General features: G+C 45.3%; 1 non-coding gene across 1 annotated transcript; it reads right to left on the reverse strand.

Moving 5' to 3' along the window:
* Positions 1-8,813: 8,813 nt before the first annotated feature.
* LOC138568183 (U1 spliceosomal RNA) lies at positions 8,814-8,982 on the reverse strand. The gene has a single exon (XR_011302543.1). It is a non-coding gene; the product is annotated as a U1 spliceosomal RNA (small nuclear RNA).
* Positions 8,983-9,429: the final 447 nt, after the last annotated feature.

A 9,429-nucleotide genomic window follows, 5' to 3' on the forward strand; every position in this document is an offset into this window, starting at 1 on the left:
CTGAAATACACGTACCCTGCTGAATTCACGTGTGTAAGTTCCCGCGCACCCCGAAATACACATACCCAGGACATTCGCGTGTGGAACTTCCAGCTCACCCCAGTAATACAGGTACCCTGCTGAATTCACATGTGTAAGTTTCCGCGCACCCCGAAATACATGTACCCAGGACATTCGCGTGTGGAACTTCCAGCGCACCCCTGATATACACGTACCCGGATGGAATCGCGTGTGAAACTTCCCGCGCACCCCTGAAATACATGTACCCAGCTGAAATAACGTGAGGAACTTCCCGCGCACCCCAGTGATACACGTTCCCCTCTTGCCGTGCTGGTACAGGGTTAGCGCAGCCCTTTGCACTGGATTGGGGATTTTGATGGCTTTTCCCTGCGCAAGGGGCGTTCTTGGGGGCGTAACTGGCACTGCTGCAGGGTCGCTGCGCCACTGTGCGCCACGGCTGGTTTTGGTGGCTGGAATCCATGAATACGCTGTGCGCGGAAATGTATTTTGGTGCACGCCGCTGGCGCAGGGATTCGCACGCGCACACTGTGCGCCAGCCGCGTGCGCCACTTGTGCGCTGAATTCTATGAATTACCCCCTGAATCGGGAAAAGAGTCTGCGGACCGGACCCAGATATCACCTTTTTTTAACCAACGTTTAGGCCATTTAAAAAAACCTACTGGACAGATTTGGACCAAACCTCCAAAAGCACGCTTTCGGAACCAGGCCGCCACTCCTAGTGCATATTGTTTTTTTGCAAAGTTTGGTGAGGATTCGTCAGTTGTAAGCTGCCCAAAACGTGCTCTTTCTATGAGTTGAGCACCTTAACCATAACTACAGGGCTGCTACCGCAGGCCCTGTAATATACATATACATGCGGCATATCTGCTGCTCAGGTTGATATAAATGTGTCATCAGAACATTTGTTAATTTGCAGCCGCACATGGCTGATGCAGCGCACATGTAGGAAATAAGCATGTCCACTATTGATACGCCAGTAAAGCTATGCTTTAAAAAAATCAAAAAGCAGCATGAACATATGGCACAAACCTACTTTCATGGTGCCCTGTGCTGCCAGATTGTACATAGTAATGGCCCAATCGATTTCTATCATGGGTCGTGGCTTTCCCGTAATCTCAGCTATTATGAAGCACAGACTTCCATGCAGCCCTTTTGTGCTCCATCCAAATAGATGTTGAGTGCAAAGAGGAAGCATGGTAAGGGTGCAATGTGTACAAACCTCCATCCTAGCAACAGTGAAAGCCACATTTCCCTGTGTTAACCCAAGCAAATGGGATCTTTACAGAACAGATTAATGGGCCATTTCAGTGAACAAGACTCTTTAGAATCAAGCTGCCTTTTTCGAACAAAGATGTTCATACCTTGGGTTAAGTTAAAAAAAAACTCTATGGCCTCATTACAAATGTGGTGGCAACAGTAAAACAAGTGGCATTTCTGAATTCATATCATTACTCTACAAAAACCTGTGTTTAAAAGAGAAGACTGATACTATCACCTAGTCAAGTGAGAGTTTTCTTTTTTTAAGTGGTACACATAACAGGCTGTTTAAGTCCTGTTATCTATCATGTTTTGTGTTGTCAACAAACAGTTTAACATTCACAAACATTTCTATTCTGTATAAATGAGACTCTTCCTACTTAAGAAGCAACATGGGAATTATAATTAATAAATGGTGCACATATACATGACTTCAAACATTGAGGTGAGCGAGAGACATTTTCTTTTAGGCCATTACTTCATTCATTCATCTTTCATTACTTTTATTCATTCATATTTAGTGTAAATTATTGAAGTGATTAATCCCCTGTTCCTTTCTCCCCTAATTTTCACTTTCAGTGATACTTTATCTTCACCACCAAGTTGTATTCGCCCCTGATGAGGATCCTACAATAACATAGGGGATGGAAACATATCGGTCTATTTCTTTTTAAATTAGGAATAGAAATGTACCAAACGTGTCTTTTTTATTGTCACAAAGTTTAGATACTGTGTTCTACCTGATTGGATTATGTGGTGTTAATTTATTTTGAGATTTAAATTATTTTGAATTTGGTACATAAAACATTTTCAATTATTTGGTGGGGTAGGAAGGTTTTTGTGAATATAAAAGGAGCTTACATGTCTAGTTTCCCTCTCTTAAGTAATTAATTACAGACTTAGTGAAAGAGAGAGTTTTACTGTATTCAGTGTGTTGCTGAATACCACATGCTTCCACACTTTGCCTTCTTGTGGTTTTACAACATACAGATTAAAATACATGATTATTTATGGAAATAAGCTTTTCGGTGGAACTTCAACTCCTTCCAAGGTCAGTCTATGAGTCTATGTGATCGCTTAGTTCACATACTTTTCATGCATTTTCAACAGTAGACACAAATATAATGAGATTTCATGTGAACCGGGTCAGAAGCATCAGGGGGCCTCATTACGAGTCCGGCGGTAACCGAGCGGGAAAATCCAGCAGGTTACTGCCGGACCCGTATTACCATTCCACCTCCGTGATTCCCGGAATCACCAGGGCATTACGACCCAGGTGACCCGGGAATTCGGTGGCAGAATTGTGTAACTCCCCATTCCCATGGAGCCCCGTAGGACTCCATGGGGATGGGGACAATGGAAACACTGGTTCCGTCTTTGACAGAGACGTTGTTTCCATGTCCGCCTGCAGGCGGGTGGTTTAAAGCCACCTGGTCAGCCCTGGCGGGTGTGACACCTCCCGCCTGCAGGACTCTTAATCAGCTGGCCTGGAAAGAACGGTGGTGGCGGTTTTACCACCACCGTTCTTTCTGAACCGGCAGTGTCGTAATGAGGCCTATGGCCTTCTATTTGAAAATCAGCAAGACATTTATGTGTTCTGCTGTGTTTTTTATTATGAACAGAACTATACGAACTCTTATCTTGGTGGTCTCTGCCTTCATGTATTTAGTATCGATCATAGTTAAAAGACACACATTGAGTATTGAGGGTCCCAAAGTGTCATTACACTTGTATCTAAGAGAAAGTTAATTTTGATATGTAAATACTGGAGATGTTTAAACTTTTTTGCCTTTAACCCTAGGGGGCTCTAGAAAGCTGTGGGTTACTGATGCGAATATACATCGTAAGCGAACAGGAAGTAAATAGGTCTGGTGTGCAGACATTGAGAAAACATGTCCGAAGCAGGAACAAAGTTAGGAAACCTTGTCCTTCCTAGCATCGTCACAGGGAGCCCCTTCTAGCTGAAGAAAGTGGCATGTGCCCTAGGCCCTAGTCACCAGATGCAAAACAGGCGAGTGGATCAACTTCCTAGATTGGCCACTGTACTTGCAATACAGATGATCTATATGTAACTTTATAGTTAATGTGAATATCTGTCTCACCACCGACAAGGAACTGAGGTGACGCTCTGCTTGTATACGTTTATAAGGGTGTCACTCTCAAAAGAAAAACGAAGTAAGGAAATATTTGTAAAAGTGTCCGGACAGAATTGTGAGTGCAACATACCTGAAAGCAAGACTTAACTTGCTAAAAACAAAAGAAATCTTGGAAGTCAGAGGACAAACAGCAAATAACAGCTGCAGGATTTGTAAAAACGAGAACTCTACAGAAACGATCAAACACCTTTTACTGGCCTGCCCCGAAACCCTTGTACTAAGAAGGACCTACCCGACTCCATTTATGGAAGAGATAAGCCTCAATGATGAGGACTCATGGGGAGAAAGAATGATGAGTGGTCAGAGTACGAAAATGGTGATTGCAGTCGCAAAGATCCTACAAACATTGGGTTTAGAACAAGAATCAAGTGGGAGAAATGTAAAGAAATAAATGACGAGTCACAATTAGTTTAATTTAGTTTAGTTAGTTTATTTATAGAGCACAGCCAAACCCAAGGGTAACTGGGCGCATAGACATGATGAACAGCAGGGTTTATATATATGTCGAATTGAAGTGATCAATCAAGAGAAACAGAAATGGAATTGTGTGGCTAATTTTGTAAAAATAGTTTTGTGTTAAAACAATAAACAAATGCAAAATATATATATATATATATACGTTTGCATACGTTTTATGAAGAAATAACATTAAAGTTGTTCTCTTCATGTTCAACACAAATAGATGCATTTTTGTGTATACCATTGGAAGCTTTGACCCACCCAGGGCCTCTGCTAATGATACATAAAGGTAGGATCGCCTAACATGTCATGCAGTAACATTAAAGTAGATGTGGGCTGAGGGGAACGGATGTTGCCTGCCATGTACACAGGCCCAGCGTTTTGACTTCTCGCTGACCCAGAGGTCCTCTAATGCGCGGTCTCGCGGGTACTCTGGGGCCAGCAATCCTGCTATCTGTGCTCTGCTTTGTGGGGGCTGAGTACCGGGGAGGAAATTGGACTGGATAGCTTTAAAGGTGGAAACTGGGTGGCCCCTCTGGGCTTGGTTAGAGGTCCCCAGCAGGGCAAATGGGAGTCAGAAAGAGGACACCTAGATAAGTACCAGCAATACTGTTGCTGCTTCGGAGTCTGTTCAGATACATTGAACCCAAAAATATTCGTTCTCATTGGTTTTGGTTTTGGTCCATCGTCAATCGCTCGCACAGAAGGAGCATCAGGAGGCGATTAGGTGAAATTCAAGGATCGGGAAGTATGATTTCAGTAATTAAATTATATTGCAATTAAATGTCTGTGAATTAACATAAGTAAACCACTTGTTAGCAAACTGCTCTCTTTCCTGCCTTTTATTTTTCTGAGCCCTGCGAGCCGTGCTGCAAATCTGTAGCTCATTTCCTGGCCTTCAATTTATGCGGTTTAGGGAATAAAACACCTGAAGAAAAGCACAATGACAGGCTCCCAAAGGCTGTAAACGATTACAACGAGAATGCAAGTCCTGGCTCCACATATCTATAAAAACACGACAAAGGGAGAAAGAAATCAGTAGGAACACAATGATGACGTATGCACTTCAGGCAACGGCGGCCATGTTTGATTGAGCATTCCATTGAGCATATCTATTGAACTGCAATGCATTCAATACAGATCTTTATAAAAATGCATTCACCAAAGTTTAGAGAGTCCAGAACCGTGCAAGCCCTTTAAGCACTGCATAGGCGCCCCCCCCCAACATCTACTAGACCACCATCTAGCTATTTAGACTCCTAAAGGGGCCAATTTATTATCTTAGTATCTCGCAACCTCCCAATCGGATACACATTATTTAAGGCGCATCTCTTGACATTCAGGGATCCTCACTCTGAAATGCCATATGTGCCCCCTTAAGGTGTGTAGATCGCCTAAAGCTCACCAATTGCTGGTAGCTCTACCTCATTCATGCGGCCTACAGCTAGGAGGTCCAATCACCTTACTATGCCCTCCTAATTCCTGGCATTTTTTAAGCATTCACGATGTCAGGCCATTGGGTGCGTGGAAGCCATTCTTAACGCCCTGCGTGAAGCCCACAGCTACTCATACCAACATCATACGTCTTTGTCATGCACACTATAGATCTTAGCTGTCCTGGGAGAGCGAAGTATTTTCATGGAAATCTGAATAAAGCGATTGCGGTCTGCAGATTGCTGGGCCGAATCATGCCACACAAGAGAGTCACACATAGGACGACTCACAGTAGTGAACACGCTGGAGACGACGTTTGGAAATTGAGCTGTGCCGGAAAGGGATGGGAATCCGGGAGCCGGAGATGGATGGGGCAGGGGCCTCGAAGTGGGTAAGGGGAAGGAGGAAGGAGGACCCGCTTGAAAATGGGCAGGGGGAGGAGTAAGATTAACCTGGCAGGGGCAGGCCTTTACCGTGTAGCCCTTCACAACATTACTCTTTTAGCTGTGACACTTAGAGCTAGATCCAACAAATGTTTCTAAAATACCTGTGCTGAAACACTACTTTTTAATGGGTCTGGTAACCTAAATTAGTACCCGGTGACTGGGTTGGGGGGAAGCCTCCCAGCCAATGAGGAGGCTCAGAGCGGGGTCCTTACAACACAGTAAAGACCCAGTTTTGAGTCTCCTCAGGGCGGGAGGCCGCCATTTTCCTTTGCAGGAAATCCAGTAGGGTGCTCCCCTGCGCCTGACCCCTGCTCCACATATTTAGGCCCTCCCAGCTCCTCCCCACTTATCTTGTGCTTCCTTGTCCCTCGACAGCCCCAAGAACAGTAATGTCCCCGGTACATCTCTGACTCTCTAATGGTCAGCATGGAAAGGGAGAAGGGACTACATGTGGTTCCCTTCTCCCCGATCCATCGGGCCATCTTTTTTGTAGTTTTATCGCACGCTGAGAAACGGCAAACACGCTGCTTCTTAACCTGTACGTACTAATAGCAATACAACTTGAGCAGCCGAGCATTACCGGTCTTGTGCTTGCAACTGATGTTTTGATGATGGTGGGTATTACCAGACCAGTAATACCCACCCTTCTCAGGTTATATTGATTAAGTATCATCTTCCTGCCAATAGCCAGCAAACAGCATGTCATCAACCATTCAACAAAGTGCTGAAGACCCGGCTAGGGTTCCAGGTGTTTGATTGAGCACATGACCTTGGAAGGGTTATCTCTCCACCGCTATGAGTATTTATTTATCTTAGGTCTCAAATAACTACACTCAAGTAACAGCAGTCAGTGGTGCAATCCTAGTTCCAGGTGATTTAGTCATGGCATATAGATGGCATCTACCTCTTGGTGATTTGAGATGCTGTTTAATGCCTGTGAACGTTTAGTCTCATTTTTATGATTATGTGTGCTCGACCTGTGTGTCCTAATCGTTTATGTGCTCTTTTGCATTTCGTAATGCCTTGTTTGTACTCTATTAAAATGTTAATACATAAACAAAATACCTGTTGCATTTAGAGTTTCCACATGAGGGGTGGCATTCTTAGAGCCGGGCATCCTCATTTTTGAGGGTTTGTCGGACGGGGTGGTAAATGCAGGCGTAGCAGCAAGGCGTGGTGCGTTTACGACTTGATTTACCTCTCCACCCCATTTTCCAAATCTGATAGGGCGATGGCGGTCCATAAAGCAGGGATAACATCTCTGCTCTGAGGACCACTTCTGACTCGTCAGTGTGTACCGTTTTGCACCTGCATGAGATTATAGGCATTTGTAAAACAAACGCCTTTCTATGGCTTCCGCCTCAGTTTTTCACCTGCTCAAGACCAAAGGAACCCACTAATAAATATCGCTTGCAAAGCGCACGTTTCCAGCGGTATTTATTCGTTCACAAAGCAGAAAGGACAATGAATGAGTATAAGTGAGTTTGCCTCACTTCGGGGATGTCATTTCAGCAAAAAGCCAGGGTTAGCGGAAGTGACATCTCATGCCCCTGCTCCTGAGTGACATCACAGGAAGTGATGTCATTTCACAACCCCCAGTGACATCACAGGACGTGATGTCATATGACCCCACCACAGGAAGTGGTGTCATTTGACCCCACCCCCACATGGCATCACCGGAAGCGGCATCTGAAGGCATTATCCCTCAGTACACTAAGAAAAATATGGTTACAATATCAATGTAATATGACACATATGTAATACAAGAATGGATCATCATATGTAGCAAGGCCCATATTATCAGGGAAGTGTATGCCCCCAAATGATAAATCCCCTCTTTATGTGACTCCGCCCTGCTATTTCAATATGACTACAGAGCGAAATCACAATCACTTTCTGGGGGGACAGGGGCGGATAGGCGGGTGTAGGGATAAGGGAAAGCCAGGGTAGAAGGGGAGAGAGGGAGAATATTTCACAAGAGAACACGTGTTCTTATACAGTTTGCTCTTCCTTCACTATTCGGATCATAAAACTTAAAATGACCCCATTTTCTTCTGATTCGAAAAGTTACCTCAGGATTCCCTCTCAGTAAGACTTGTTGCAGTTGTTTAATGGACTCACTATTCCTGCACCAAACAGCCAGACATCTCCGATAGTCATCTCCTTCAGAACCTACAGGTAAGTTTAAAATGGTTTCATTAGTACATTGGCAGGTACTGCTACCTGATCATCCTCCTGTATCTATTCAAAGTGCTTAGGAACAAAACATTTCCACTTCTTCTACATTACTAGTATCAGGCTCTCATACTTTCAAACAAGTATCATTTTTTTGTTTCATGTACACATCTAACCATACAAGGTTTGCAGAATTTGAGTGTGTTACAAAACCTGATTACCAACATTGAACACCTGTTATTCCACTTATGGGGGGCTTATGCATTACCATTCCAGTGCTGCATCTTTACCCAAAATCTGAAAAGGGGAGTATTTGCACTCCGGTTTTCCGATTAAAAGCATTCCATCCAGACCCAGCGAGGTCACCAAAAATCTCAGAGAGCGGCTGTCGCTTGCTGTCATTTACTGACTGTACCGGGTGTTAGGCCCAGCCAATCACAACACTGGTGCGTATATACCTACCTATTAGAGGACCACGCTGCGTGCCTGCTCCGGTTTTCAGAGTACTCTCTGGGCAACAGGTATCCCCCATCTGCAAGAGGACCCCCTGACCTCAATGTGCTGATGGCAGGGATCCGCTATCCCACAGTGGCTGGGGGGTCATATTGGGAACAGGTACAGCGCCACCAGATATCACGGGGCACACAAGTCTGGGGTCAGTGAATGCTGTGGACCTGAGCTGCTCAGCGCTGGCCCTCATGACTGCAGTAAAACAAATTCTGCTACAAGACCAGGGGCTCTGTGTGCAACCAACCTACTCCCACACTTTACTTTTGCTTTCGTTCACCAATATATCAGGGCTCTGCTCAACGCTGGGTTCCATGTAATAATGTCGCTTTACTTTTTTTTTCTTTCACCAATAAATCAGGGGAAAGCGCGAACGCAGTCCCCCACTACCAGAAATAGTGCAGTCGAGTATCCGCTTTTGACGACATCTCAGGGGCACGGTCAATCCGATGTGCAATGGGTGAGTCTAGCCTCACCCTGGGAGATCTGCCTTTCTGATCACAGATTCTCCCCTGCCAGGTAAGTATGAGTTGCAAGAGGAAGGGCAGGGGATAGGCCTGTTCTGGAAGCCCTGCTAAGCGAAGGTGAGAAGGCAGGCCCTGACCCACCCTCCTGGAAGCTCTGAGCATCTGCAGAGATGCCTGTCCCATGTGTAGGGGGAACCTTCGGCAGGCAGAACTGAGCAGAAGAGGCACATGGTAGCACAGTTCCTTTCTGCCATCAGAGGCCCTGCTCAGCCCGAGATTTGCATACATTCGGGCCTGGGCCGCCAGCCAGCATGCCCAGTCAGATAGCAGGAGGGCCTGAGCAGGCCTGTTGCAGTCTGCCCACTGGCCTGTTGGCCCCAGATGGGCCGATGACCCTCCTCGGCTGACAGGCCGCCCCACTTAACAAGAGTGGCTACCAGCCCACCACAGGCACACACGAGTGCACAACAAGCACTGTCTCAAATTCAATTTGCAATTTCTTCAACT

Source organism: Ambystoma mexicanum, chromosome 2p (genome assembly GCF_040938575.1).
Source record: "Ambystoma mexicanum isolate Mex_15411 chromosome 2p, UKY_AmexF1_1, whole genome shotgun sequence".
NCBI classification, from domain to species: Eukaryota; Metazoa; Chordata; class Amphibia; order Caudata; family Ambystomatidae; genus Ambystoma; species Ambystoma mexicanum.